Below are 26,003 nucleotides of genomic sequence, written 5' to 3'. Positions count from 1 at the left end.
GCAACTTTTGGCCATTTTGAAGCGAAATTGTTCCTTTCGGGGGGTATTGCAACTTTTCGGCATTTTGAGGCGAAATTGTTCCTTTGGGGGGGTATTGCATCTTTTGGCCATTTTGAAGCGAAATTGTTCCTTTCGGGGGGTATTGCAACTTTTCGGCATTTTGAGGCGAAATTGTTCCTTTGGGGGGGTATTGCAATTTTTTGCCATTTTGAGGCAAAATTGTTCCTTTGGGGGGGTATTGCAACTTTTGGCCATTTTGAAGCGAAATTGTTCCTTTCGGGGGGTATTGCAACTTTTCGGCATTTTGAGGCGAAAGTGTTCCTTTGGGGGGGTTTTGCAACTTTTGGCCATTTTGAAGCGAAATTGTTCCTTTCGGGGGGTATTGCAACTTTTCGGCATTTTGAGGGGAAATTGTTCCTTTGGGGGGGTATTGCAATTTTTTGCCATTTTGAGGCGAAATTGTTCTTTTGGGGGGGTATTGCAACTTTTGGCCATATTGAAGCGAAATTGTTCCTTTGGGGGGGTATTGCAACTTTTGGCCATTTTGAAGCGAAATTGTTCCTTTCGGGGGGTATTGCAACTTTTCGGCATTTTGAGGCGAAATTGTTCCTTTGGGGGGGTATTGCATCTTTTGGCCATTTTGAAGCGAAATTGTTCCTTTCGGGGGGTATTGCAACTTTTCGGCATTTTGAGGCGAAATTGTTCCTTTGGGGGGGTATTGCAATTTTTTGCCATTTTGAGGCAAAATTGTTCCTTTGGGGGGGTATTGCAACTTTTGGCCATTTTGAAGCGAAATTGTTCCTTTCGGGGGGTATTGCAACTTTTCGGCATTTTGAGGCGAAATTGTTCCTTTGGGGGGTATTGCAACTTTTGGCCATTTTGAAGCGAAATTGTTCCTTTCGGGGGGTATTGCAACTTTTCGGCATTTTGAGGGGAAATTGTTCCTTTGGGGGGGTATTGCAACTTTTGTCCATATTGAAGCGAAATTGTTCCTTTGGGGGGTATTGCAATTTTTAACCATTTTGAGGCGAAATTGTTCCTTTGGGGGGTATTGCAATTTTTTGCCATTTTGAGGCGAAATTGTTCCTTTGGGGGGTATTGCAACTTTTGGCCATTTTGAAGCGAAATTGTTCCTTTCGGGGGGTATTGCAACTTTTCGGCATTTTGAGGCGAAATTGTTCCTTTGGGGGGGTATTGCAACTTTTGTCCATATTGAAGCGAAATTGTTCCTTTGGGGGGTATTGCAATTTTTAACCATTTTGAGGCGAAATTGTTCCTTTGGGGGGTTTTGCAATTTTTTGCCATTTTGAGGCGAAATTGTTCCTTTGGGGGGGTATTGCAACTTTTGGCCATTTTGAGGCGAAATTGTTCCTTTCGGGGGGGTATTGCAACTTTTCGGCATTTTGAGGCGAAATTGTTCCTTTGGGGGGGGTATTGCAACTTTTGGCCTATTGAAGCGAAATTGTTCCTTTGGGGGGGTATTGCAATTTTTTGCCATTTTGAGGCGAAATTGTTCCTTTGGGGGGGTATTGCAACTTTTGGCCATTTTGAAGCGAAATTGTTCCTTTCGGGGGGTATTGCAACTTTTCGGCATTTTGAGGTGAAATTGTTCCTTTGGGGGGGTATTGCAATTTTTTGCCATTTTGATGCAAAATTGTTCCTTTGGGGGGGTATTGCAACTTTTGGCCATTTTGAAGCGAAATTGTTCCTTTCGGTGGGTATTGCAACTTTTCGGCATTTTGAGGCGAAATTCTTCCTTTGGGGGGGTATTGCAGCTTTTGGCAATTTTGAAGCGAAATTGTTCCTTTGGGGGGGTATTGCAACTTTTCGGCATTTTGAGGCGAAATTGTTCCTTTGGGGGGGTATTGCAACTTTTGGCCATTTTGAAGCGAAATTGTTCCTTTGGGGGGGTATTGCAATTTTTTGCCATTTTGAGGCGAAATTGTTCCTTTGGGGGGGTATTGCAACTTTTGGCCATTTTGAAGCGAAATTGTTCCTTTCGGGGGGTATTGCAACTTTTCGGCATTTTGAGGCGAAATTGTTCCTTTGGGGGGGTATTGCAACTTTTGGCCATTTTGAAGCGAAATTGTTCCTTTCGGGGGGTATTGCAACTTTTCGGCATTTTGAGGGGAAATTGTTCCTTTGGGGGGGTACTGCAACTTTTGTCCATATTGAAGCGAAATTGTTCCTTTGGGGGGTATTGCAATTTTTAACCATTTTGAGGCGAAATTGTTCCTTTGGGGGGGTATTGCAATTTTTTGCCATTTTGAGGCGAAATTGTTCCTTTGGGGGGTATTGCAACTTTTGGCCATTTTGAAGCGAAATTGTTCCTTTCGGGGGGTATTGCAACTTTTCGGCATTTTGAGGCGAAATTGTTCCTTTGGGGGGGTATTGCAACTTTTGTCCATATTGAAGCGAAATTGTTCCTTTGGGGGGTATTGCAATTTTTAACCATTTTGAGGCGAAATTGTTCCTTTGGGGGGTATTGCAATTTTTTGCCATTTTGAGGTGAAATTGTTCCTTTGGGGGGGTATTGCAACTTTTGGCCATTTTGAGGCGAAATTGTTCCTTTCGGGGGGGTATTGCAACTTTTCGGCATTTTGAGGCGAAATTGTTCCTTTGGGGGGGGTATTGCAACTTTTGGCCTATTGAAGCGAAATTGTTCCTTTGGGGGGGTATTGCAATTTTTTGCCATTTTGAGGCGAAATTGTTCCTTTGGGGGGGTATTGCAACTTTTGGCCATTTTGAAGCGAAATTGTTCCTTTCGGGGGGTATTGCAACTTTTCGGCATTTTGAGGCGAAATTGTTCCTTTGGGGGGTATTGCATCTTTTGGCCATTTTGAAGCGAAATTGTTCCTTTCGGGGGGTATTGCAACTTTTGGCCATTTTGAAGCGAAATTGTACCTTTGGGGGGGTATTGCAACTTTTCGGCATTTTGAGGCGAAATTGTTCCTTTGGGGGGGTATTGCATCTTTTGGCCATTTTGAAGCGAAATTGTTCCTTTCGGGGGGTATTGCAACTTTTCGGCATTTTGAGGCGAAATTGTTCCTTTGGGGGGGTATTGCAACTTTTGTCCATATTGAAGCGAAATTGTTCCTTTGGGGGGTATTGCAATTTTTAACCATTTTGAGGCGAAATTGTTCCTTTGGGGGGGTATTGCAATTTTTTGCCATTTTGAGGCGAAATTGTTCCTTTGGGGGGGTATTGCAACTTTTGGCCATTTTGAAGCGAAATTGTTCCTTTCGGGGGGTATTGCAACTTTTCGGCATTTTGAGGCGAAATTGTTCCTTTTGGGGGGGTATTGCAACTTTTGTCCATATTGAAGCGAAATTGTTCCTTTCGGGGGGGTATTGCAATTTTTTGCCATTTTGAGGCGAAATTGTTCCTTTGGGGGGGTATTGCAACTTTTGGCCATTTTGAAGCGAAATTGTTCCTTTCGGGGGGTATTGCAACTTTTCGGCATTTTGAGGCGAAATTGTTCCTTTTGGGGGGGTATTGCAACTTTTGTCCATATTGAAGTGAAATTGTTCCTTTGGGGGGTATTGCAATTTTTTGCCATTTTAAGGCGAAATTGTTGCTTTGGGGGGGTATTGCAACTTTTGGCCATTTTGAAGCGAAATTGTTCCTTTCGGGGGGTATTGCAACTTTTCGGCATTTTGAGGCGAAATTGTTCCTTTGGGGGGGTATTGCAACTTTTGGCCATTTTGAAGCGAAATTGTTCCTTTGGGGGGGTATTGCAATTTTTTGCCATTTTGAGGCGAAATTGTTCCTTTGGGGGGGTATTGCAACTTTTGGCTATTTTAAAGCGAAATTGTTCCTTTCGGGGGGTATTGCAACTTTTCGGCATTTTGAGGCGAAATTGTTCCTTTGGGGGGTATTGCAACTTTTGGCCATTTTGAAGCGAAATTGTACCTTTGGGGGGGTATTGCAACTTTTCGGCATTTTGAAGCGAAATTGTTCCTTTGGGGGGGTATTGCAATTTTTTGCCATTTTGAGGCGAAATTCTTCCTTTGGGGGGGTATTGCAACTTTTGGCCATTTTGAAGCGTAATTGTTCCTTTGGGGGGGTATTGCAATTTTTTGCCATTTTGAGGCGAAATTGTTCCTTTGGGGGGGTATTGCAATTTTTTGCCATTTTGAGGCGAAATTGTTCATTTGGGGGGGTATTGCAATTTTTTGCCATTTTGAAGCGAAATTGTTCCTTTCGGGGGGTATTGCAACTTTTCGGCATTTTGAGGCGAAATTGTTCCTTTGGGGGGTATTGCATCTTTTGGCCATTTTGAAGCGAAATTGTTCCTTTCGGGGGGTATTGCAACTTTTCGGCATTTTGAGGTGAAATTGTTCCTTTGGGGGGGTATTGCAATTTTTTGCCATTTTGATGCAAAATTGTTCCTTTGGGGGGGTATTGCAACTTTTGGCCATTTTGAAGCGAAATTGTTCCTTTCGGTGGGTATTGCAACTTTTCGGCATTTTGAGGCGAAATTCTTCCTTTGGGGGGGTATTGCAACTTTTGGCAATTTTGAAGCGAAATTGTTCCTTTGGGGGGGTATTGCAACTTTTCGGCATTTTGAGGCGAAATTGTTCCTTTGGGGGGGTATTGCAACTTTTGGCCATTTTGAAGCGAAATTGTTCCTTTGGGGGGGTATTGCAATTTTTTGCCATTTTGAGGCGAAATTGTTCCTTTGGGGGGGTATTGCAACTTTTGGCCATTTTGAAGCGAAATTGTTCCTTTCGGGGGGTATTGCAACTTTTCGGCATTTTGAGGCGAAATTGTTCCTTTGGGGGGGTATTGCAACTTTTGGCCATTTTGAAGCGAAATTGTTCCTTTGGGGGGTATTGCAACTTTTGGCCATTTTGAAGCGAAATTGTACCTTTGGGGGGGGTATTGCAACTTTTCGGCATTTTGAGGCGAAATTGTTCCTTTGGGGGGGTATTGCATCTTTTGGCCATTTTGAAGCGAAATTGTTCCTTTCGGGGGGTATTGCAACTTTTCGGCATTTTGAGGCGAAATTGTTCCTTTGGGGGGGTATTGCAACTTTTGTCCATATTGAAGCGAAATTGTTCCTTTGGGGGGTATTGCAATTTTTAACCATTTTGAGGCGAAATTGTTCCTTTGGGGGGGTATTGCAATTTTTTGCCATTTTGAGGCGAAATTGTTCCTTTGGGGGGGTATTGCAACTTTTGGCCATTTTGAAGCGAAATTGTTCCTTTCGGGGGGTATTGCAACTTTTCGGCATTTTGAGGCGAAATTGTTCCTTTGGGGGGGTATTGCAACTTTTGGCCATTTTGAAGCGAAATTGTTCCTTTGGGGGGGTATTGCAATTTTTTGCCATTTTGAGGCGAAATTGTTCCTTTGGGGGGGTATTGCAACTTTTGGCCATTTTAAAGCGAAATTGTTCCTTTCGGGGGGTATTGCAACTTTTCGGCATTTTGAGGCGAAATTGTTCCTTTGGGGGGTATTGCAACTTTTGGCCATTTTGAAGCGAAATTGTACCTTTGGGGGGGTATTGCAACTTTTCGGCATTTTGAAGCGAAATTGTTCCTTTGGGGGGGTATTGCAATTTTTTGCCATTTTGAGGCGAAATTCTTCCTTTGGGGGGGTATTGCAACTTTTGGCCATTTTGAAGCGTAATTGTTCCTTTGGGGGGGTATTGCAATTTTTTGCCATTTTGAGGCGAAATTGTTCCTTTGGGGGGGTATTGCAATTTTTTGCCATTTTGAGGTGAAATTGTTCATTTGGGGGGGTATTGCAATTTTTTGCCATTTTGAGGCGAAATTCTTCCTTTGGGGGGGTATTGCAACTTTTGGCAATTTTGAAGCGAAATTGTTCCTTTGGGGGGTATTGCAATTTTTTGCCATTTTAAGGCGAAATTGTTCCTTTGGGGGGTATTGCAACTTTTGGCCATTTTGAAGCGAAATTGTTCCTTTCGGGGGGTATTGCAACTTTTCGGCATTTTGAGGCGAAATTGTTCCTTTGGGGGGGTATTGCAACTTTTGGCCATTTTGAAGCGAAATTATTCCTTTCGGGGGGTATTGCAACTTTTCGGCATTTTGAGGCGAAATTGTTTCTTTGGGGGGTATTGCAACTTTTGGCCATTTTGAAGCGAAATTGTTCCTTTGGAGGGGTATTGCAACTTTTCGGCATTTTGAGGCGAAATTGTTCCTTTGGGGGGGTATTGCAACTTTTGGCCATATTGAAGCGAAATTGTTCCTTTGGAGGGGTATTGCAATTTTTTGCCATTTTGAGGCGAAATTGTTCCTTTGGGGGGGTATTGCAACTTTTGTCCATATTGAAGCGAAATTGTTCCTTTGGGGGGGTATTGCAATTTTTGGCCATTTTTAGGCGAAATTGTTCCTTTGGGGGGGTATTGCAATTTTTTGCCATTTTGAGGCGAAATTGTTGCTTTGGGGGGTATTGCATCTTTTGGCCGTTTTGAAGCGAAATTGTTCCTTTCGGTAGGTATTGCAACTTTTCGGCATTTTTAGGTGAAATTGTTTCTTTGGGGGGGTATTGCAACTTTTGGCCATTTTGAAGCGAAATTGTTCCTTTGGGGGGGTATTGCAACTTTTGGCCATTTTGAAGCGAAATTGTTCCTTTCGGGGGGTATTGCAACTTTTCGGCATTTTGAGGCGAAATTGTTCCTTTTGGGGGGGTATTGCAACTTTTGTCCATATTGAAGCGAAATTGTTCCTTTCGGGGGGGTATTGCAATTTTTTGCCATTTTGAGGCGAAATTGTTCCTTTGGGGGGGTATTGCAACTTTTGGCCATTTTGAAGCGAAATTGTTCCTTTCGGGGGGTATTGCAACTTTTCGGCATTTTGAGGCGAAATTGTTCCTTTTGGGGGGGTATTGCAACTTTTGTCCATATTGAAGTGAAATTGTTCCTTTGGGGGGTATTGCAATTTTTTGCCATTTTAAGGCGAAATTGTTGCTTTGGGGGGGTATTGCAACTTTTGGCCATTTTGAAGCGAAATTGTTCCTTTCGGGGGGTATTGCAACTTTTCGGCATTTTGAGGCGAAATTGTTCCTTTGGGGGGGTATTGCAACTTTTGGCCATTTTGAAGCGAAATTGTTCCTTTGGGGGGGTATTGCAATTTTTTGCCATTTTGAGGCGAAATTGTTCCTTTGGGGGGGTATTGCAACTTTTGGCCATTTTAAAGCGAAATTGTTCCTTTCGGGGGGTATTGCAACTTTTCGGCATTTTGAGGCGAAATTGTTCCTTTGGGGGGTATTGCAACTTTTGGCCATTTTGAAGCGAAATTGTACCTTTGGGGGGGTATTGCAACTTTTCGGCATTTTGAAGCGAAATTGTTCCTTTGGGGGGGTATTGCAATTTTTTGCCATTTTGATGCGAAATTCTTCCTTTGGGGGGGTATTGCAACTTTTGGCCATTTTGAAGCGTAATTGTTCCTTTGGGGGGGTATTGCAATTTTTTGCCATTTTGAGGCGAAATTGTTCCTTTGGGGGGGTATTGCAATTTTTTGCCATTTTGAGGCGAAATTGTTCATTTGGGGGGGTATTGCAATTTTTTGCCATTTTGAAGCGAAATTGTTCCTTTCGGGGGGTATTGCAACTTTTCGGCATTTTGAGGCGAAATTGTTCCTTTGGGGGGTATTGCATCTTTTGGCCATTTTGAAGCGAAATTGTTCCTTTCGGGGGGTATTGCAACTTTTCGGCATTTTGAGGTGAAATTGTTCCTTTGGGGGGGTATTGCAATTTTTTGCCATTTTGATGCAAAATTGTTCCTTTGGGGGGGTATTGCAACTTTTGGCCATTTTGAAGCGAAATTGTTCCTTTCGGTGGGTATTGCAACTTTTCGGCATTTTGAGGCGAAATTCTTCCTTTGGGGGGGTATTGCAACTTTTGGCAATTTTGAAGCGAAATTGTTCCTTTGGGGGGGTATTGCAACTTTTCGGCATTTTGAGGCGAAATTGTTCCTTTGGGGGGGTATTGCAACTTTTGGCCATTTTGAAGCGAAATTGTTCCTTTGGGGGGGTATTGCAATTTTTTGCCATTTTGAGGCGAAATTTTTCCTTTGGGGGGGTATTGCAACTTTTGGCCATTTTGAAGCGAAATTGTTCCTTTCGGGGGGTATTGCAACTTTTCGGCATTTTGAGGCGAAATTGTTCCTTTGGGGGGGTATTGCAACTTTTGGCCATTTTGAAGCGAAATTGTTCCTTTGGGGGGTATTGCAACTTTTGGCCATTTTGAAGCGAAATTGTACCTTTGGGGGGGTATTGCAACTTTTCGGCATTTTGAGGCGAAATTGTTCCTTTGGGGGGGTATTGCATCTTTTGGCCATTTTGAAGCGAAATTGTTCCTTTCGGGGGGTATTGCAACTTTTCGGCATTTTGAGGCGAAATTGTTCCTTTGGGGGGGTATTGCAACTTTTGTCCATATTGAAGCGAAATTGTTCCTTTGGGGGGTATTGCAATTTTTAACCATTTTGAGGCGAAATTGTTCCTTTGGGGGGGTATTGCAATTTTTTGCCATTTTGAGGCGAAATTGTTCCTTTGGGGGGGTATTGCAACTTTTGGCCATTTTGAAGCGAAATTGTTCCTTTCGGGGGGTATTGCAACTTTTCGGCATTTTGAGGCGAAATTGTTCCTTTTGGGGGGGTATTGCAACTTTTGTCCATATTGAAGCGAAATTGTTCCTTTCGGGGGGGTATTGCAATTTTTTGCCATTTTGAGGCGAAATTGTTCCTTTGGGGGGGTATTGCAACTTTTGGCCATTTTGAAGCGAAATTGTTCCTTTCGGGGGGTATTGCAACTTTTCGGCATTTTGAGGCGAAATTGTTCCTTTTGGGGGGGTATTGCAACTTTTGTCCATATTGAAGCGAAATTGTTCCTTTGGGGGGTATTGCAATTTTTTGCCATTTTAAGGCGAAATTGTTGCTTTGGGGGGGTATTGCAACTTTTGGCCATTTTGAAGCGAAATTGTTCCTTTCGGGGGGTATTGCAACTTTTCGGCATTTTGAGGCGAAATTGTTCCTTTGGGGGGGTATTGCAACTTTTGGCCATTTTGAAGCGAAATTGTTCCTTTGGGGGGGTATTGCAATTTTTTGCCATTTTGAGGCGAAATTGTTCCTTTGGGGGGGTATTGCAACTTTTGGCCATTTTAAAGCGAAATTGTTCCTTTCGGGGGGTATTGCAACTTTTCGGCATTTTGAGGCGAAATTGTTCCTTTGGGGGGTATTGCAACTTTTGGCCATTTTGAAGCGAAATTGTACCTTTGGGGGGGTATTGCAACTTTTCGGCATTTTGAAGCGAAATTGTTCCTTTGGGGGGGTATTGCAATTTTTTGCCATTTTGAGGCGAAATTCTTCCTTTGGGGGGGTATTGCAACTTTTGGCCATTTTGAAGCGTAATTGTTCCTTTGGGGGGGTATTGCAATTTTTTGCCATTTTGAGGCGAAATTGTTCCTTTGGGGGGGTATTGCAATTTTTTGCCATTTTGAGGTGAAATTGTTCATTTGGGGGGGTATTGCAATTTTTTGCCATTTTGAGGCGAAATTCTTCCTTTGGGGGGGTATTGCAACTTTTGGCAATTTTGAAGCGAAATTGTTCCTTTGGGGGGTATTGCAATTTTTTGCCATTTTAAGGCGAAATTGTTCCTTTGGGGGGGTATTGCAACTTTTGGCCATTTTGAAGCGAAATTGTTCCTTTCGGGGGGTATTGCAACTTTTCGGCATTTTGAGGCGAAATTGTTCCTTTGGGGGGGTATTGCAACTTTTGGCCATTTTGAAGCGAAATTATTCCTTTCGGGGGGTATTGCAACTTTTCGGCATTTTGAGGCGAAATTGTTTCTTTGGGGGGTATTGCAACTTTTGGCCATTTTGAAGCGAAATTGTTCCTTTGGAGGGGTATTGCAACTTTTCGGCATTTTGAGGCGAAATTGTTCCTTTGGGGGGGTATTGCAACTTTTGGCCATATTGAAGCGAAATTGTTCCTTTGGAGGGGTATTGCAATTTTTTGCCATTTTGAGGCGAAATTGTTCCTTTGGGGGGGTATTGCAATTTTTTGCCATTTTGAGGCGAAATTGTTGCTTTGGGGGGTATTGCATCTTTTGGCCGTTTTGAAGCGAAATTGTTCCTTTCGGTAGGTATTGCAACTTTTCGGCATTTTTAGGTGAAATTGTTTCTTTGGGGGGGTATTGCAACTTTTGGCCATTTTGAAGCGAAATTGTTCCTTTGGGGGGTATTTCAACTTTTCGGCATTTTGAGGCGAAATTGTTCCTTTGGGGGGGGTATTGCAACTTTTGGCCATTTTGAAGCGAAATTGTTCCTTTGGGGGGTATTGCAACTTTTGGCCATTTTGAGGCGAAATTGTTCCTTTGGGGGGTATTGCAATTTTTTGCCATTTTGAGGCGAAATTGTTCCTTTGGGGGGGGTATTGCAACTTTTGGCCATTTTGAAGTGAAATTGTTCCTTTGGGGGGGTATTGCAATTTTTTGCCATTTTGAGGCGAAATTGTTCCTTTGGGGGGGTATTGCAACTTTTGGCCATATTGAAGCGAAATTGTTCCTTTAAGGGGGTATTACAATTTTTGGCCATTTTGAGGCGAAATTGTTCCTTCGGGGGGGTATTGCAACTTTTGGCCATTTTGAAGCGAAATTGTTCCTTTCGGGGGGTATTGCAACTTTTCGGCATTTTGAGGCGAAATTGTTCCTTTGTGGGGGTATTGCAACTTTTGGCCATTTTGAAGCGAAATTGTTCCTTTGGGGGGTATTGCAACTTTTGGCCATTTTGAAGCGAAATTGTACCTTTGGGGGGGGGGTATTGCAACTTTTCGGCATTTTGAAGCGAAATTGTTCCTTTGGGGGGGTATTGCAATTTTTTGCCATTTTGAGGCGAAATTCTTCCTTTGGGGGGTATTTCAACTTTTGGCCATTTTGAAGCGAAATTGTTCCTTTGGGGGGGTATTACAATTTTTGGCCATTTTGAGGCGAAATTGTTCCTTTGGGGGGGTATTGCAACTTTTGGCCATTTTGAAGCGAAATTGTTCCTTTGGGGGGGTATTGCAACTTTTGGCCATTTTGAAGCGAAATTGTTCCTTTCGGAGGGTATTTCATCTTTTCGGTATTTTGAGGCGAAATTGTTCCTTTGGGGGGTATTGCAACTTTTGGCCATTTTGAGGCGAAATTGTGACTTTGGGGGGGTATTGCATCTTTTGGCCATTTTGAAGCAAAATTGTTCCTTTCGGGGGGTATTGCAACTTTTCGGCATTTTGAGGTGAAATTGTTCCTTTGGGGGGGTATTGCAATTTTTGGCCATTTTGAATCGAAATTGTTCCTTTCGGGGGTATTGCAACTTTTCGGCATTTTGAGGAGAAATTGTTCCTTTGGGGGGGTATTGCAACTTTTGGCCATTTTGAAGCGAAATTGTTCCTTTCGGGGGTATTGCAACTTTTCGGCATTTTGAGGCGAAATTGTTCCTTGGGGGGGGATTGCAACTTTTGGCCATTTTGAAGCGAAATTGTTCCTTTCGGGGGGTATTGCAACTTTTCAGCATTTTGAGGCGAAATTGCTCCTTTGGGGGTGTTTGTAATTTTTTGCCATTTTGAGGCGAAATTGTTCCTTTGGGGGGTATTGCAACTTTTGGCCATTTTGAAGCGAAATTGTTCCTTTCGGGGGGTATTGCAACTTTTCAGCATTTTGAGGCGAAATTGTTCCTTTGGGGGGGTATTGCAATTTTTTGCCATTTTGCGGCGAAATTGTTCCTTTGGGGGGGTATTGCAACTTTTGGCCATTTTGAAGCGAAATTGTTCCTTTGGGGGGTATTGCAATTTTTTGCCATTTTGAGGCGAAATTGTTTTTTTGGGGGGGTATTGCAACTTTTGGCCATTTTGAAGCGAAATTATTTCTTTTGGGGGGTATTGCAACTTTTGGCCATTTTGAAGCGAAATTGTTCCTTTCGGGGGGTATTGCAACTTTTCAGCATTTTGAGGCGAAATTGTTCCTTTGGGGGGGGTATTGCAATTTTTTGCCATTTTGCGGCGAAATTGTTCCTTTGGGGGGGTATTGCAACTTTTGGCCATTTTGAAGCGAAATTGTACCTTTGGGGGGGTATTGCAACTTTTCGGCATTTTGAGGCGAAATTGTTCCTTTGGGGGGTATTGCAACTTTTGGCCATTTTGAAGCGAAATTGTACCTTTGGGGGGGTATTGCAACTTTTCGGCATTTTGAGGCGAAATTGTTCCTTTGGGGGGGTATTGCATCTTTTGGCCATTTTGAAGCGAAATTGTTCCTTTCGGGGGGTATTGCAACTTTTCGGCATTTTGAGGCGAAATTGTTCCTTTGGGGGGGTATTGCAACTTTTGTCCATATTGAAGCGAAATTGTTCCTTTGGGGGGTATTGCAATTTTTAACCATTTTGAGGCGAAATTGTTCCTTTGGGGGGGTATTGCAATTTTTTGCCATTTTGAGGCGAAATTGTTCCTTTGGGGGGGTATTGCAACTTTTGGCCATTTTGAAGCGAAATTGTTCCTTTCGGGGGGTATTGCAACTTTTCGGCATTTTGAGGCGAAATTGTTCCTTTTGGGGGGGTATTGCAACTTTTGTCCATATTGAAGCGAAATTGTTCCTTTCGGGGGGGTATTGCAATTTTTTGCCATTTTGAGGCGAAATTGTTCCTTTGGGGGGGTATTGCAACTTTTGGCCATTTTGAAGCGAAATTGTTCCTTTCGGGGGGTATTGCAACTTTTCGGCATTTTGAGGCGAAATTGTTCCTTTTGGGGGGGTATTGCAACTTTTGTCCATATTGAAGCGAAATTGTTCCTTTGGGGGGTATTGCAATTTTTTGCCATTTTAAGGCGAAATTGTTGCTTTGGGGGGGTATTGCAACTTTTGGCCATTTTGAAGCGAAATTGTTCCTTTCGGGGGGTATTGCAACTTTTCGGCATTTTGAGGCGAAATTGTTCCTTTGGGGGGGTATTGCAACTTTTGGCCATTTTGAAGCGAAATTGTTCCTTTGGGGGGGTATTGCAATTTTTTGCCATTTTGAGGCGAAATTGTTCCTTTGGGGGGGTATTGCAACTTTTGGCCATTTTAAAGCGAAATTGTTCCTTTCGGGGGGTATTGCAACTTTTCGGCATTTTGAGGCGAAATTGTTCCTTTGGGGGGTATTGCAACTTTTGGCCATTTTGAAGCGAAATTGTACCTTTGGGGGGGTATTGCAACTTTTCGGCATTTTGAAGCGAAATTGTTCCTTTGGGGGGGTATTGCAATTTTTTGCCATTTTGAGGCGAAATTCTTCCTTTGGGGGGGTATTGCAACTTTTGGCCATTTTGAAGCGTAATTGTTCCTTTGGGGGGGTATTGCAATTTTTTGCCATTTTGAGGTGAAATTGTTCATTTGGGGGGGTATTGCAATTTTTTGCCATTTTGAGGCGAAATTCTTCCTTTGGGGGGGTATTGCAACTTTTGGCAATTTTGAAGCGAAATTGTTCCTTTGGGGGGTATTGCAATTTTTTGCCATTTTAAGGCGAAATTGTTCCTTTGGGGGGGTATTGCAACTTTTGGCCATTTTGAAGCGAAATTGTTCCTTTCGGGGGGTATTGCAACTTTTCGGCATTTTGAGGCGAAATTGTTCCTTTGGGGGGGTATTGCAACTTTTGGCCATTTTGAAGCGAAATTATTCCTTTCGGGGGGTATTGCAACTTTTCGGCATTTTGAGGCGAAATTGTTTCTTTGGGGGGTATTGCAACTTTTGGCCATTTTGAAGCGAAATTGTTCCTTTGGAGGGGTATTGCAACTTTTCGGCATTTTGAGGCGAAATTGTTCCTTTGGGGGGGTATTGCAACTTTTGGCCATATTGAAGCGAAATTGTTCCTTTGGAGGGGTATTGCAATTTTTTGCCATTTTGAGGCGAAATTGTTCCTTTGGGGGGGTATTGCAATTTTTTGCCATTTTGAGGCGAAATTGTTGCTTTGGGGGGTATTGCATCTTTTGGCCGTTTTGAAGCGAAATTGTTCCTTTCGGTAGGTATTGCAACTTTTCGGCATTTTTAGGTGAAATTGTTTCTTTGGGGGGGTATTGCAACTTTTGGCCATTTTGAAGCGAAATTGTTCCTTTGGGGGGGTATTTCAACTTTTCGGCATTTTGAGGCGAAATTGTTCCTTTGGGGGGGGTATTGCAACTTTTGGCCATTTTGAAGCGAAATTGTTCCTTTGGGGGGTATTGCAACTTTTGGCCATTTTGAGGCGAAATTGTTCCTTTGGGGGGTATTGCAATTTTTTGCCATTTTGAGGCGAAATTGTTCCTTTGGGGGGGGTATTGCAACTTTTGGCCATTTTGAAGTGAAATTGTTCCTTTGGGGGGGTATTGCAATTTTTTGCCATTTTGAGGCGAAATTGTTCCTTTGGGGGGGTATTGCAACTTTTGGCCATATTGAAGCGAAATTGTTCCTTTAAGGGGGTATTACAATTTTTGGCCATTTTGAGGCGAAATTGTTCCTTCGGGGGGGTATTGCAACTTTTGGCCATTTTGAAGCGAAATTGTTCCTTTCGGGGGGTATTGCAACTTTTCGGCATTTTGAGGCGAAATTGTTCCTTTGTGGGGGTATTGCAACTTTTGGCCATTTTGAAGCGAAATTGTTCCTTTGGGGGGTATTGCAACTTTTGGCCATTTTGAAGCGAAATTGTACCTTTGGGGGGGGGGGTATTGCAACTTTTCGGCATTTTGAAGCGAAATTGTTCCTTTGGGGGGGTATTGCAATTTTTTTGCCATTTTGAGGCGAAATTCTTCCTTTGGGGGGTATTTCAACTTTTGGCCATTTTGAAGCGAAATTGTTCCTTTGGGGGGGTATTACAATTTTTGGCCATTTTGAGGCGAAATTGTTCCTTTGGGGGGGTATTGCAACTTTTGGCCATTTTGAAGCGAAATTGTTCCTTTGGGGGGGTATTGCAACTTTTGGCCATTTTGAAGCGAAATTGTTCCTTTCGGAGGGTATTTCATCTTTTCGGTATTTTGAGGCGAAATTGTTCCTTTGGGGGGTATTGCAACTTTTGGCCATTTTGAGGCGAAATTGTGACTTTGGGGGGGTATTGCATCTTTTGGCCATTTTGAAGCAAAATTGTTCCTTTCGGGGGGTATTGCAACTTTTCGGCATTTTGAGGTGAAATTGTTCCTTTGGGGGGGTATTGCAATTTTTGGCCATTTTGAATCGAAATTGTTCCTTTCGGGGGTATTGCAACTTTTCGGCATTTTGAGGAGAAATTGTTCCTTTGGGGGGGTATTGCAACTTTTGGCCATTTTGAAGCGAAATTGTTCCTTTCGGGGGTATTGCAACTTTTCGGCATTTTGAGGCGAAATTGTTCCTTGGGGGGGGATTGCAACTTTTGGCCATTTTGAAGCGAAATTGTTCCTTTCGGGGGGTATTGCAACTTTTCAGCATTTTGAGGCGAAATTGCTCCTTTGGGGGTGTTTGTAATTTTTTGCCATTTTGAGGCGAAATTGTTCCTTTGGGGGGTATTGCAACTTTTGGCCATTTTGAAGCGAAATTGTTCCTTTCGGGGGGTATTGCAACTTTTCAGCATTTTGAGGCGAAATTGTTCCTTTGGGGGGGTATTGCAATTTTTTGCCATTTTGCGGCGAAATTGTTCCTTTGGGGGGGTATTGCAACTTTTGGCCATTTTGAAGCGAAATTGTTCCTTTGGGGGGTATTGCAATTTTTTGCCATTTTGAGGCGAAATTGTTTTTTTGGGGGGGTATTGCAACTTTTGGCCATTTTGAAGCGAAATTATTTCTTTTGGGGGGTATTGCAACTTTTGGCCATTTTGAAGCGAAATTGTTCCTTTCGGGGGGTATTGCAACTTTTCAGCATTTTGAGGCGAAATTGTTCCTTTGGGGGGGGTATTGCAATTTTTTGCCATTTTGCGGCGAAATTGTTCCTTTGGGGGGGTATTGCAACTTTTGGCCATTTTGAAGCGAAATTGTTCCTTTGGAGGGGTATTGCAATTTTTTGCCATTTTTAGGCGAAATTGTTCCTTTGGGGGGTATTGCAACTTTTGTCCATATTGAAGCGAAATTGTTCCTTTGGGGGGGTATTGCAATTTTTGGCCATTTTTAGGCGAAATTGTTCCTTTGGGGGGGTATTGCAATTTTTTGCCATTTTGAGGCGAAATTGTTGCTTTGGGGGGTATTGCATCTTTTGGCCGTTTTGAAGAGAAATTGTTCCTTTCGGGGGTATTGCAACTTTTCGGCATTTTTAGGTGAAATTGTTTCTTTGGGGGGGTATTGCAACTTTTGGCCATTTTGAAGCGAAATTGTTCCTTTGGGGGGGTATTTCAACTTTTCGGCATTTTGAGGCGAAATTGTTCCTTTGGGGGGGGGGTATTGCAACTTTTGGCCATTTTGAAGCGAAATTGTTCCTTTGGGGGGGTATTGCAACTTTTGGCCTATTTGAGGCAAAATTGTTCCTTTGGGGGGTATTGCAAATTTTTGCCATTTTGAGGCGAAATTGTTCCTTTGGGGGGGTATTGCAACTTTTGGCCATTTTGAAGTGAAATTGTTCCTTTGGGGGGGTATTGCAATTTTTTGCCATTTTGAGGCGAAATTGTTCCTTTGGGGGGGTATTGCAACTTTTGGCCATATTGAAGCGAAATTGTTCCTTTGGGGGGGTATTGCAACTTTTGGCCATTTTGAAGCGAAATTGTTCCTTTCGGGGGGTATTGCAACTTTTCGGCATTTTGAGGCGAAATTGTTCCTTTGGGGGGGTATTGCAACTTTTCAGCATTTTGAGGCGAAATTGTTCCTTTGGGGGGGTATTGCAATTTTTTGCCATTTTGCGGCGAAATTGTTCCTTTGGGGGGGTATTGCAATTTTTTGCCATTTTGCGGCGAAATTGTTCCTTTGGGGGGGTATTGCAACTTTTGGCCATTTTGAAGCGAAATTGTTCCTTTCGGGGGGTATTGGAACTTTTCGGCATTTTGAGGTGAAATTGTTCCTTTGGGGGGGTATTGCAATTTTTTGCCATTTTGAGGCGAAATTGTTGCTTTGGGGGGTATTGCAACTTTTGGCCATTTTGAAGCGAAATTGTTCCTTTCGGGGGTATTGCAACTTTTCGGCATTTTGAGGCGAAATTGTTCCTTCGGGGGAGTATTGCAACTTTTGGCCATTTTAAAGCGAAATTGTTCCTTTGGGGGGGTATTGTAACTTTTGGCCATTTTAAAGGGAAATTGTTCCTTTCGGGGGGTATTGCAACTTTTCTGCATTTTGAGGCGAAATTGTTCCTTTGGGGGGGTATTGCAATTTTTTTTTTCATTTTGAGGCAAAATTGTTCCTTTGGGGGGGTATTGAAACTTTTGGCCATTTTGAAGCGAAATTGTTCCTTTGGGGGGGTATTGCAATTTTTTGCCATTTTGAGGCAAAATTGTTCCTTTGGGGGGGTATTGCAAATTTTGGCCCTTTTGAAACGAAATTGTTCCTTTCGGGGGATATTGCAACTTTTCAGCATTTTGAGGCGAAATTGTTCCTTTGGGGGGGTATTGCAATTTTTTGCCATTTTGAGGCGAAATTGTTCCTTTGGGGGGGTATTGCAACTTTCGGCCATTTTGAAGCGAAATTGTTCCTTTGGGGGGTATTGCAACTTTTGGCCATTTTGAAGCGAAATTGTTCCTTTCGGGGGGTATTGGAACTTTTCGGCATTTTGAGGTGAAATTGTTCCTTTGGGGGGGTATTGCAATTTTTTGCCATTTTGAGGCGAAATTGTTGCTTTGGGGGGTATTGCAATTTTTGGCCATTTTGAGGCCAAATTGTTCCTTTCGGGGGGGTATTGCAACTTTTCGGCATTTTGAGGCGAAATTGTTCCTTTGGGGGGGTATTGCAACTTTTGGCCTATTGAAGCGAAATTGTTCCTTTGGGGGGGTATTGCAATTTTTTGCCATTTTGAGGCGAAATTGTTCCTTTGGGGGGGTATTGCAACTTTTCGGCATTTTGAGGCGAAATTGTTCCTTTGGGGGGGTATTGCAACTTATGGCCTATTGAAGCGAAATTGTTCCTTTGGGGGGGTATTGCAATTTTTTGCCATTTTGAGGCGAAATTGTTCCTTTGGGGGGGTATTGCAACTTTTGGCCATTTTGAAGCGAAATTGTTCCTTTCGGGGGGTATTGCAACTTTTCGGCATTTTGAGGCGAAATTGTTCCTTTGGGGGGGTATTGCATCTTTTGTCCATTTTGAAGCGAAATTGTTCCTTTCGGGGGGTATTGCAACTTTTCGGCATTTTGAGGCGAAATTGTTCCTTTGGGGGGGTATTGAAATTTTTTGCCATTTTGAAGCAAAATTGTTCCTTTGGGGGGGTATTGCAACTTTTGGCCATTTTGAAGCGAAATTGTTCCTTTCGGGGGGTATTGCAACTTTTCGGCATTTTGAGGCGAAATTGTTCCTTTGGGGGGGTATTGCAACTTTTGGCCATTTTGAAGCGAAATTGTTCCTTTCGGGGGGTATTGCAACTTTTCGGCATTTTGAGGCGAAATTGTTCCTTTGGGGGGGTATTGCAACTTTTGTCCATATTGAAGCGAAATTGTTCCTTTGGGGGGTATTGCAATTTTTAACCATTTTGAGGCGAAATTGTTCCTTTGGGGGGGTATTGCAATTTTTTGCCATTTTGAGGCGAAATTGTTCCTTTGGGGGGGTATTGCAACTTTTGGCCATTTTGAAGCGAAATTGTTCCTTTCGGGGGGTATTGCAACTTTTCGGCATTTTGAGGCGAAATTGTTCCTTTGGGGGGGTATTGCAACTTTTGTCCATATTGAAGCGAAATTGTTCCTTTTGGGGGGTATTGCAATTTTTAACCATTTTGAGGTGAAATTGTTCCTTTGGGGGGGTATTGCAATTTTTTGCCATTTTGAGGCGAAATTGTTCCTTTGGGGGGGTATTGCAACTTTTGGCCATTTTGAGGCGAAATTGTTCCTTTCGGGGGGGTATTGCAACTTTTCGGCATTTTGAGGCGAAATTGTTTCTTTGGGGGGGGTATTGCAACTTTTGGCCTATTGAAGCGAAATTGTTCCTTTGGGGGGTATTGCAATTTTTTGCCATTTTGAGGCGAAATTGTTCCTTTGGGGGGGTATTGCAACTTTTGGCCATTTTGAAGCGAAATTGTTCCTTTTGGGGGGTATTGCAACTTTTCGGCATTTTGAGGCGAAATTGTTCCTTTGGGGGGGTATTGCAATTTTTTGCCATTTTGAGGCGAAATTGTTTCTTTGGGGGGGTATTGCAACTTTTGGCTATTTTGAAGCGAAATTGTTCCTTTCGGGGGGTATTGCAACTTTTCGGCATTTTGAGGCGAAATTGTTCCTTTGGGGGGTATTGCATCTTTTGGCCATTTTGAAGCGAAATTGTTCCTTTCGGGGGGTATTGCAACTTTTCGGCATTTTGAGGCGAAATTGTTCCTTTGGGGGTATTGCATCTTTTGGCCATTTTGAAGCGAAATTGTTCCTTTCGGGGGGTATTGCAACTTTTCGGCATTTTGAGGCGAAATTGTTCCTTTGGGGGGTATTGCATCTTTTGGCCATTTTGAAGCGAAATTGTTCCTTTCGGGGGGTATTGCAACTTTTCGGCATTTTGAGGCGAAATTGTTCCTTTGGGGGGGTATTGCAACTTTTGTCCATATTGAAGCGAAATTGTTCCTTTGGGGGGTATTGCAATTTTTAACCATTTTGAGGTGAAATTGTTCCTTTGGGGGGTATTGCAATTTTTTCCATTTTGAGGCGAAATTGTTCCTTTGGGGGGGTATTGCAACTTTTGGCCATTTTGAAGAGAAATTGTTCCTTTCGGGGGGTATTGCAACTTTTCGGCATTTTGAGGCGAAATTGTTCCTTTGGGGGGTATTGCAACTTTTGGCCATTTTGAAGCGAAATTGTTCCTTTCGGGGGGTATTGAAACTTTTCGGCATTTTGAGGCGAAATTCTTCCTTTGGGGGGGTATTGCAACTTTTGGCAATTTTGAAGCGAAATTGTTCCTTTGGGGGGTATTGCAATTTTTTGCCATTTTAAGGCGAAATTGTTGCTTTGGGGGGGTATTGCAACTTTTGGCCATTTTGAAGCGAAATTGTTCCTTTCGGGGGGTATTGCAACTTTTCGGCATTTTGAGGCGAAATTGTTCCTTTGGGGGGGTATTGCAACTTTTGGCCATTTTGAAGCGAAATTGTTCCTTTGGGGGGGTATTGCAATTTTTTGCCATTTTGAGGCGAAATTGTTCCTTTGGGGGGGTATTGCAATTTTTTGCCATTTTGAGGCGAAATTCTTCCTTTGGGGGGATATTGCAACTTTTGGCAATTTTGAAGCGAAATTGTTCCTTTGGGGGGGTATTGCAATTTTTTGCCATTTTAAGGCGAAATTGTTCCTTTGGGGGGGTATTGCAACTTTTGGCCATTTTGAAGCGAAATTGTTCCTTTCGGGGGGTATTGCAACTTTTCGGCATTTTGAGGCGAAATTGTTCCTTTGGGGGGGTATTGCAACTTTTGGCCATTTTGAAGCGAAATTATTCCTTTCGGGGGGTATTGCAACTTTTCGGCATTTTGAGGCGAAATTGTTTCTTTGGGGGGTATTGCAACTTTTGGCCATTTTGAAGCGAAATTGTTCCTTTGGAGGGGTATTGCAACTTTTCGGCATTTTGAGGCGAAATTGTTCCTTTAAGGGGGTATTGCAACTTTTGGCCATATTGAAGCGAAATTGTTCCTTTGGGGGGTTATTACAATTTTTGGCCATATTGAGGCGAAATTGTTCCTTTGGGGGGCATTGCAATTTTTTGCCATTTTGAGGCGAAATTGTTGCTTTGGGGGGGTATTGCATCTTTTGGCCATTTTGAAGCGAAATTGTTCCTTTCGGGGGGTATTGCAACTTTTCGGCATTTTGAGGTGAAATTGTTCCTTTGGGGGGGTATTGCAATTTTTTGCCATTTTGAGGCGAAATTGTTCCTTTGGGGGGGTATTGCAACTTTTGGGCATTTTGAAGCAAAATTGTTCCTTTCGGGGGGTATTGCAACTTTTTGGCATTTTGAGGCGAAATTGTTTTTTTGGGGGGGTATTGCAACTTTTGGCCATTTTGAAGCGAAATTGTTTCTTTTGGGGGGTATTGCAACTTTTGGCCATTTTGAGGCGAAATTGTTCCTTTTGGGGGGTATTGCAACTTTTGGCCATTTTGAAGCGAAATTGTTCCTTTGGGGGGGTATTGCAACTTTTTGGCATTTTGAGGCGAAATTGTTCCTTTGGGGGGGTATTGCAATTTTTTGCCATTTTGAGGCGAAATTGTTCCTTTGGGGGGGTATTGCAACTTTTGGCCATATTGAAGCAAAATTGTTCCTTTGGGGGGGGTATTACAATTTTTGGCCATTTTGAGGCGAAATTGTTCCTTTGGGGGGGTATTGCAATTTTTCGCCATTTTGAGGGGAAATTGTTGCTTTGGGGGGGTATTGCAACTTTTGGCCATTTTGAAGCGAAATTGTTCCTTTGGGGGGGTATTGCAATTTTTTGCCATTTTGAGGCGAAATTGTTGCTTTGGGGGGGTATTGCATCTTTTGGCCATTTTGAAGCGAAATTGTTCCTTTCGGGGGGTATTGCAACTTTTCGGCATTTTGAGGCGAAATTGTTCCTTTGGGGGGGTATTGCAACTTTTGGCCATTTTGAAGCGAAATTGTTCCTTTCGGGGGGTATTGCAACTTTTGGCCATTTTGAGGCGAAATTGTTCCTTTCGGGGGGTATTGCAACTTTTCAGCATTTTGAGGCGAAATTGTTCCTTTGGGGGGGTATTGCAATTTTTTGCCATTTTGAGGCGAAATTGTTCCTTTGGGGGGGTATTGCAACTTTTGGCCATTTTGAAGCGAAATTGTTCCTTTCGGGGGGTATTGCAACTTTTCAGCATTTTGAGGCGAAATTGTTCCTTTGGAGGGGTATTGCAATTTTTTGCCATTTTAAAGCGAAATTGTTCCTTTGGGGGGGTATTGCAACTTTTGGCCATTTTGAAGCGAAATTGTTCCTTTCGGGGGGTATTGCAACTTTTCGCCATTTTGAAGCGAAATTGTTCCTTTGGAGGGGTATTGCAATTTTTTGCCATTTTGAGGCGAAATTGTTCCTTTGGGGGGGGTATTGCAATTTTTTGCCATTTTGAGGCGAAATTGTTGCTTTGGGGGGTATTGCATCTTTTGGCCGTTTTGAAGCGAAATTGTTCCTTTCAGTAGGTATTGTAACTTTTCGGCATTTTTAGGTGAAATTGTTTCTTTTGGGGGGGTATTGCAATTTTTTGCCATTTTGAGGCGAAATTGTTCCTTTCGGGGGGTATTGCAACTTTTCGGCATTTTGAGGCGAAATTGTTCCTTTGGGGGGGTATTGCAACTTTTGGCCATTTTGAAGTGAAATATTTCCTTTCGGGGGGTTTTGCAACTTTTCGGCATTTTGAGGCGAAATTGTTCCTTTGGGGGAGTATTGCAACTTTTGGCCATTTTGAAAGGAAATTGTTCCTTTCGGGGGGTATTGCAACTTTTCGGCATTTTGAGGCGAAATTGTTCCTTTGGGGGGGTTTTGCAGTTTTTTTTTCATTTTGAGGCGAAATTGTTCCATGGGGGGGTATTGCAACTTTTCGGCATTTTGAGGCGAAATTGTTCCTTTGGGGGGGTATTGCAATTTTTGGCCATTTTGAGGCGAAATTGTTCCTTTGGGGGGGTATTGCAATTTTTTGCCATTTTGAGGTGAAATTGTTGCTTTGGGGGGGTATTGCATCTTTTGGCTATTTTGAAGCGAAATTGTTCCTTTCGGGGGGTATTGCAACTTTTCGGCATTTTGAGGTGGAATTGTTCCTTTGGGGGGGTATTGCAATTTTTTGCCATTTTGAGGCGAAATTGTTCCTTTGGGGGGGTATTGCAACTTTTGGCCATTTTGAAGCAAAATTGTTCCTTTCGGGAGGTATTGCAACTTTTTGGCATTTTGAGGCGAAATTGTTTTTTTGGGGGTTTATTGCAATTTTTTTTCATTTTGAGGCGAAATTGTTCCTTTGGGGGGGTATTGCAACTTTTGGCCATATTGAATCGAAATTGTTCATTTTGGGGGGGTATTGCAATTTTTTGCCATTTTGAGGCGAAATTGTTCCTTTGGGGGGGTATTTAACTTTTGGCCATTTTGAAGCGAAATTGTTCCTTTGGGGGGGTATTGCAACTTTTGGCCATTTTGAAGCGAAATTGTTCCTTTCGGGGGGTATTGCAACTTTTCGCCATTTTGAAGCGAAATTGTTCCTTTGGAGGGGTATTGCAATTTTTTGCCATTTTGAGGCGAAATTGTTCCTTTGGGGGGGGTATTGCAATTTTTTGCCATTTTGAGGCGAAATTGTTGCTTTGGGGGGTATTGCATCTTTTGGCCGTTTTGAAGCGAAATTGTTCCTTTCAGTAGGTATTGTAACTTTTCGGCATTTTTAGGTGAAATTGTTTCTTTTGGGGGGGTATTGCAATTTTTTGCCATTTTGAGGCGAAATTGTTCCTTTCGGGGGGTATTGCAACTTTTCGGCATTTTGAGGCGAAATTGTTCCTTTGGGGGGGTATTGCAACTTTTGGCCATTTTGAAGTGAAATATTTCCTTTCGGGGGGTATTGCAACTTTTCGGCATTTTGAGGCGAAATTGTTCCTTTGGGGGAGTATTGCAACTTTTGGCCATTTTGAAAGGAAATTGTTCCTTTGGGGGGGTATTGCAATTTTTTGCCATTTTGAGGCGAAATTGTTGCTTTGGGGGGGTATTGCATCTTTTGGCCATTTTGAAGCGAAATTGTTCCTTTCGGGGGGTATTGCAACTTTTCGGCATTTTGAGGCAAAATTGTTCCTTTGGGGGGGTATTGCAACTTTTGGCCATTTTGAAGCGAAATTGTTCCTTTCGGGGGGTATTGCAACTTTTGGCCATTTTGAGGCGAAATTGTTCCTTTCGGGGGGTATTGCAACTTTTCAGCATTTTGAGGCGAAATTGTTCCTTTGGGGGGGTATTGCAATTTTTTGCCATTTTGAGGCGAAATTGTTCCTTTGGGGGGGTATTGCAACTTTTGGCCATTTTGAAGCGAAATTGTTCCTTTCGGGGGGTATTGCAACTTTTCAGCATTTTGAGGCGAAATTGTTCCTTTGGAGGGGTATTGCAATTTTTTGCCATTTTAAAGCGAAATTGTTCCTTTGGGGGGGTATTGCAACTTTTGGCCATTTTGAAGCGAAATTGTTCCTTTCGGGGGGTATTGCAACTTTTCGCCATTTTGAAGCGAAATTGTTCCTTTGGAGGGGTATTGCAATTTTTTGCCATTTTGAGGCGAAATTGTTCCTTTGGGGGGGGTATTGCAATTTTTTGCCATTTTGAGGCGAAATTGTTGCTTTGGGGGGTATTGCATCTTTTGGCCGTTTTGAAGCGAAATTGTTCCTTTCAGTAGGTATTGTAACTTTTCGGCATTTTTAGGTGAAATTGTTTCTTTTGGGGGGGTATTGCAATTTTTTGCCATTTTGAGGCGAAATTGTTCCTTTCGGGGGGTATTGCAACTTTTTGGCATTTTGAGGCGAAATTGTTCCTTTGGGGGGGTATTGCAACTTTTGGCCATTTTGAAGTGAAATATTTCCTTTCGGGGGGTATTGCAACTTTTCGGCATTTTGAGGCGAAATTGTTCCTTTGGGGGAGTATTGCAACTTTTGGCCATTTTGAAAGGAAATTGTTCCTTTCGGGGGGTATTGCAACTTTTCGGCATTTTGAGGCGAAATTGTTCCTTTGGGGGGGTTTTGCAGTTTTTTTTTCATTTTGAGGCGAAATTGTTCCATGGGGGGGTATTGCAACTTTTCGGCAATTTGAGGCGAAATTTTTCCTTTGGGGGGGTATTGCAATTTTTGGCCATTTTGAGGCGAAATTGTTCCTTTGGGGGGGTATTGCAATTTTTTGCCATTTTGAGGTGAAATTGTTGCTTTGGGGGGGTATTGCATCTTTTGGCTATTTTGAAGCGAAATTGTTCCTTTCGGGGGGTATTGCAACTTTTCGGCATTTTGAGGTGGAATTGTTCCTTTGGGGGGGTATTGCAATTTTTTGCCATTTTGAGGCGAAATTGTTCCTTTGGGGGGGTATTGCAACTTTTGGCCATTTTGAAGCAAAATTGTTCCTTTCGGGAGGTATTGCAACTTTTTGGCATTTTGAGGCGAAATTGTTTTTTTGGGGGTTTATTGCAATTTTTTTTCATTTTGAGGCGAAATTGTTCCTTTGGGGGGGTATTGCAACTTTTGGCCATATTGAATCGAAATTGTTCATTTTGGGGGGGTATTGCAATTTTTTGCCATTTTGAGGCGAAATTGTTCCTTTGGGGGGGTATTTAACTTTTGGCCATTTTGAAGCGAAATTGTTCCTTTGGGGGGGTATTGCAACTTTTGGCCATTTTGAAGCGAAATTGTTCCTTTCGGGGGGTATTGCAACTTTTCGCCATTTTGAAGCGAAATTGTTCCTTTGGAGGGGTATTGCAATTTTTTGCCATTTTGAGGCGAAATTGTTCCTTTGGGGGGGGTATTGCAATTTTTTGCCATTTTGAGGCGAAATTGTTGCTTTGGGGGGTATTGCATCTTTTGGCCGTTTTGAAGCGAAATTGTTCCTTTCAGTAGGTATTGTAACTTTTCGGCATTTTTAGGTGAAATTGTTTCTTTTGGGGGGGTATTGCAATTTTTTGCCATTTTGAGGCGAAATTGTTCCTTTCGGGGGGTATTGCAACTTTTCGGCATTTTGAGGCGAAATTGTTCCTTTGGGGGGGTATTGCAACTTTTGGCCATTTTGAAGTGAAATATTTCCTTTCGGGGGGTATTGCAACTTTTCGGCATTTTGAGGCGAATTTGTTCCTTTGGGGGAGTATTGCAACTTTTGGCCATTTTGAAAGGAAATTGTTCCTTTCGGGGGGTATTGCAACTTTTCGGCATTTTGAGGCGAAATTGTTCCTTTGGGGGGGTTTTGCAGTTTTTTTTTCATTTTGAGGCGAAATTGTTCCATGGGGGGGTATTGCAACTTTTCGGCATTTTGAGGCGAAATTGT

The sequence above is a fragment of the Anomaloglossus baeobatrachus genome, chromosome 11 (assembly GCF_048569485.1).
Source record: "Anomaloglossus baeobatrachus isolate aAnoBae1 chromosome 11, aAnoBae1.hap1, whole genome shotgun sequence".
In the NCBI taxonomy this organism is placed as follows: domain Eukaryota; kingdom Metazoa; phylum Chordata; class Amphibia; order Anura; family Aromobatidae; genus Anomaloglossus; species Anomaloglossus baeobatrachus.
Note: the sequence above shows the minus strand (reverse complement) of the source record.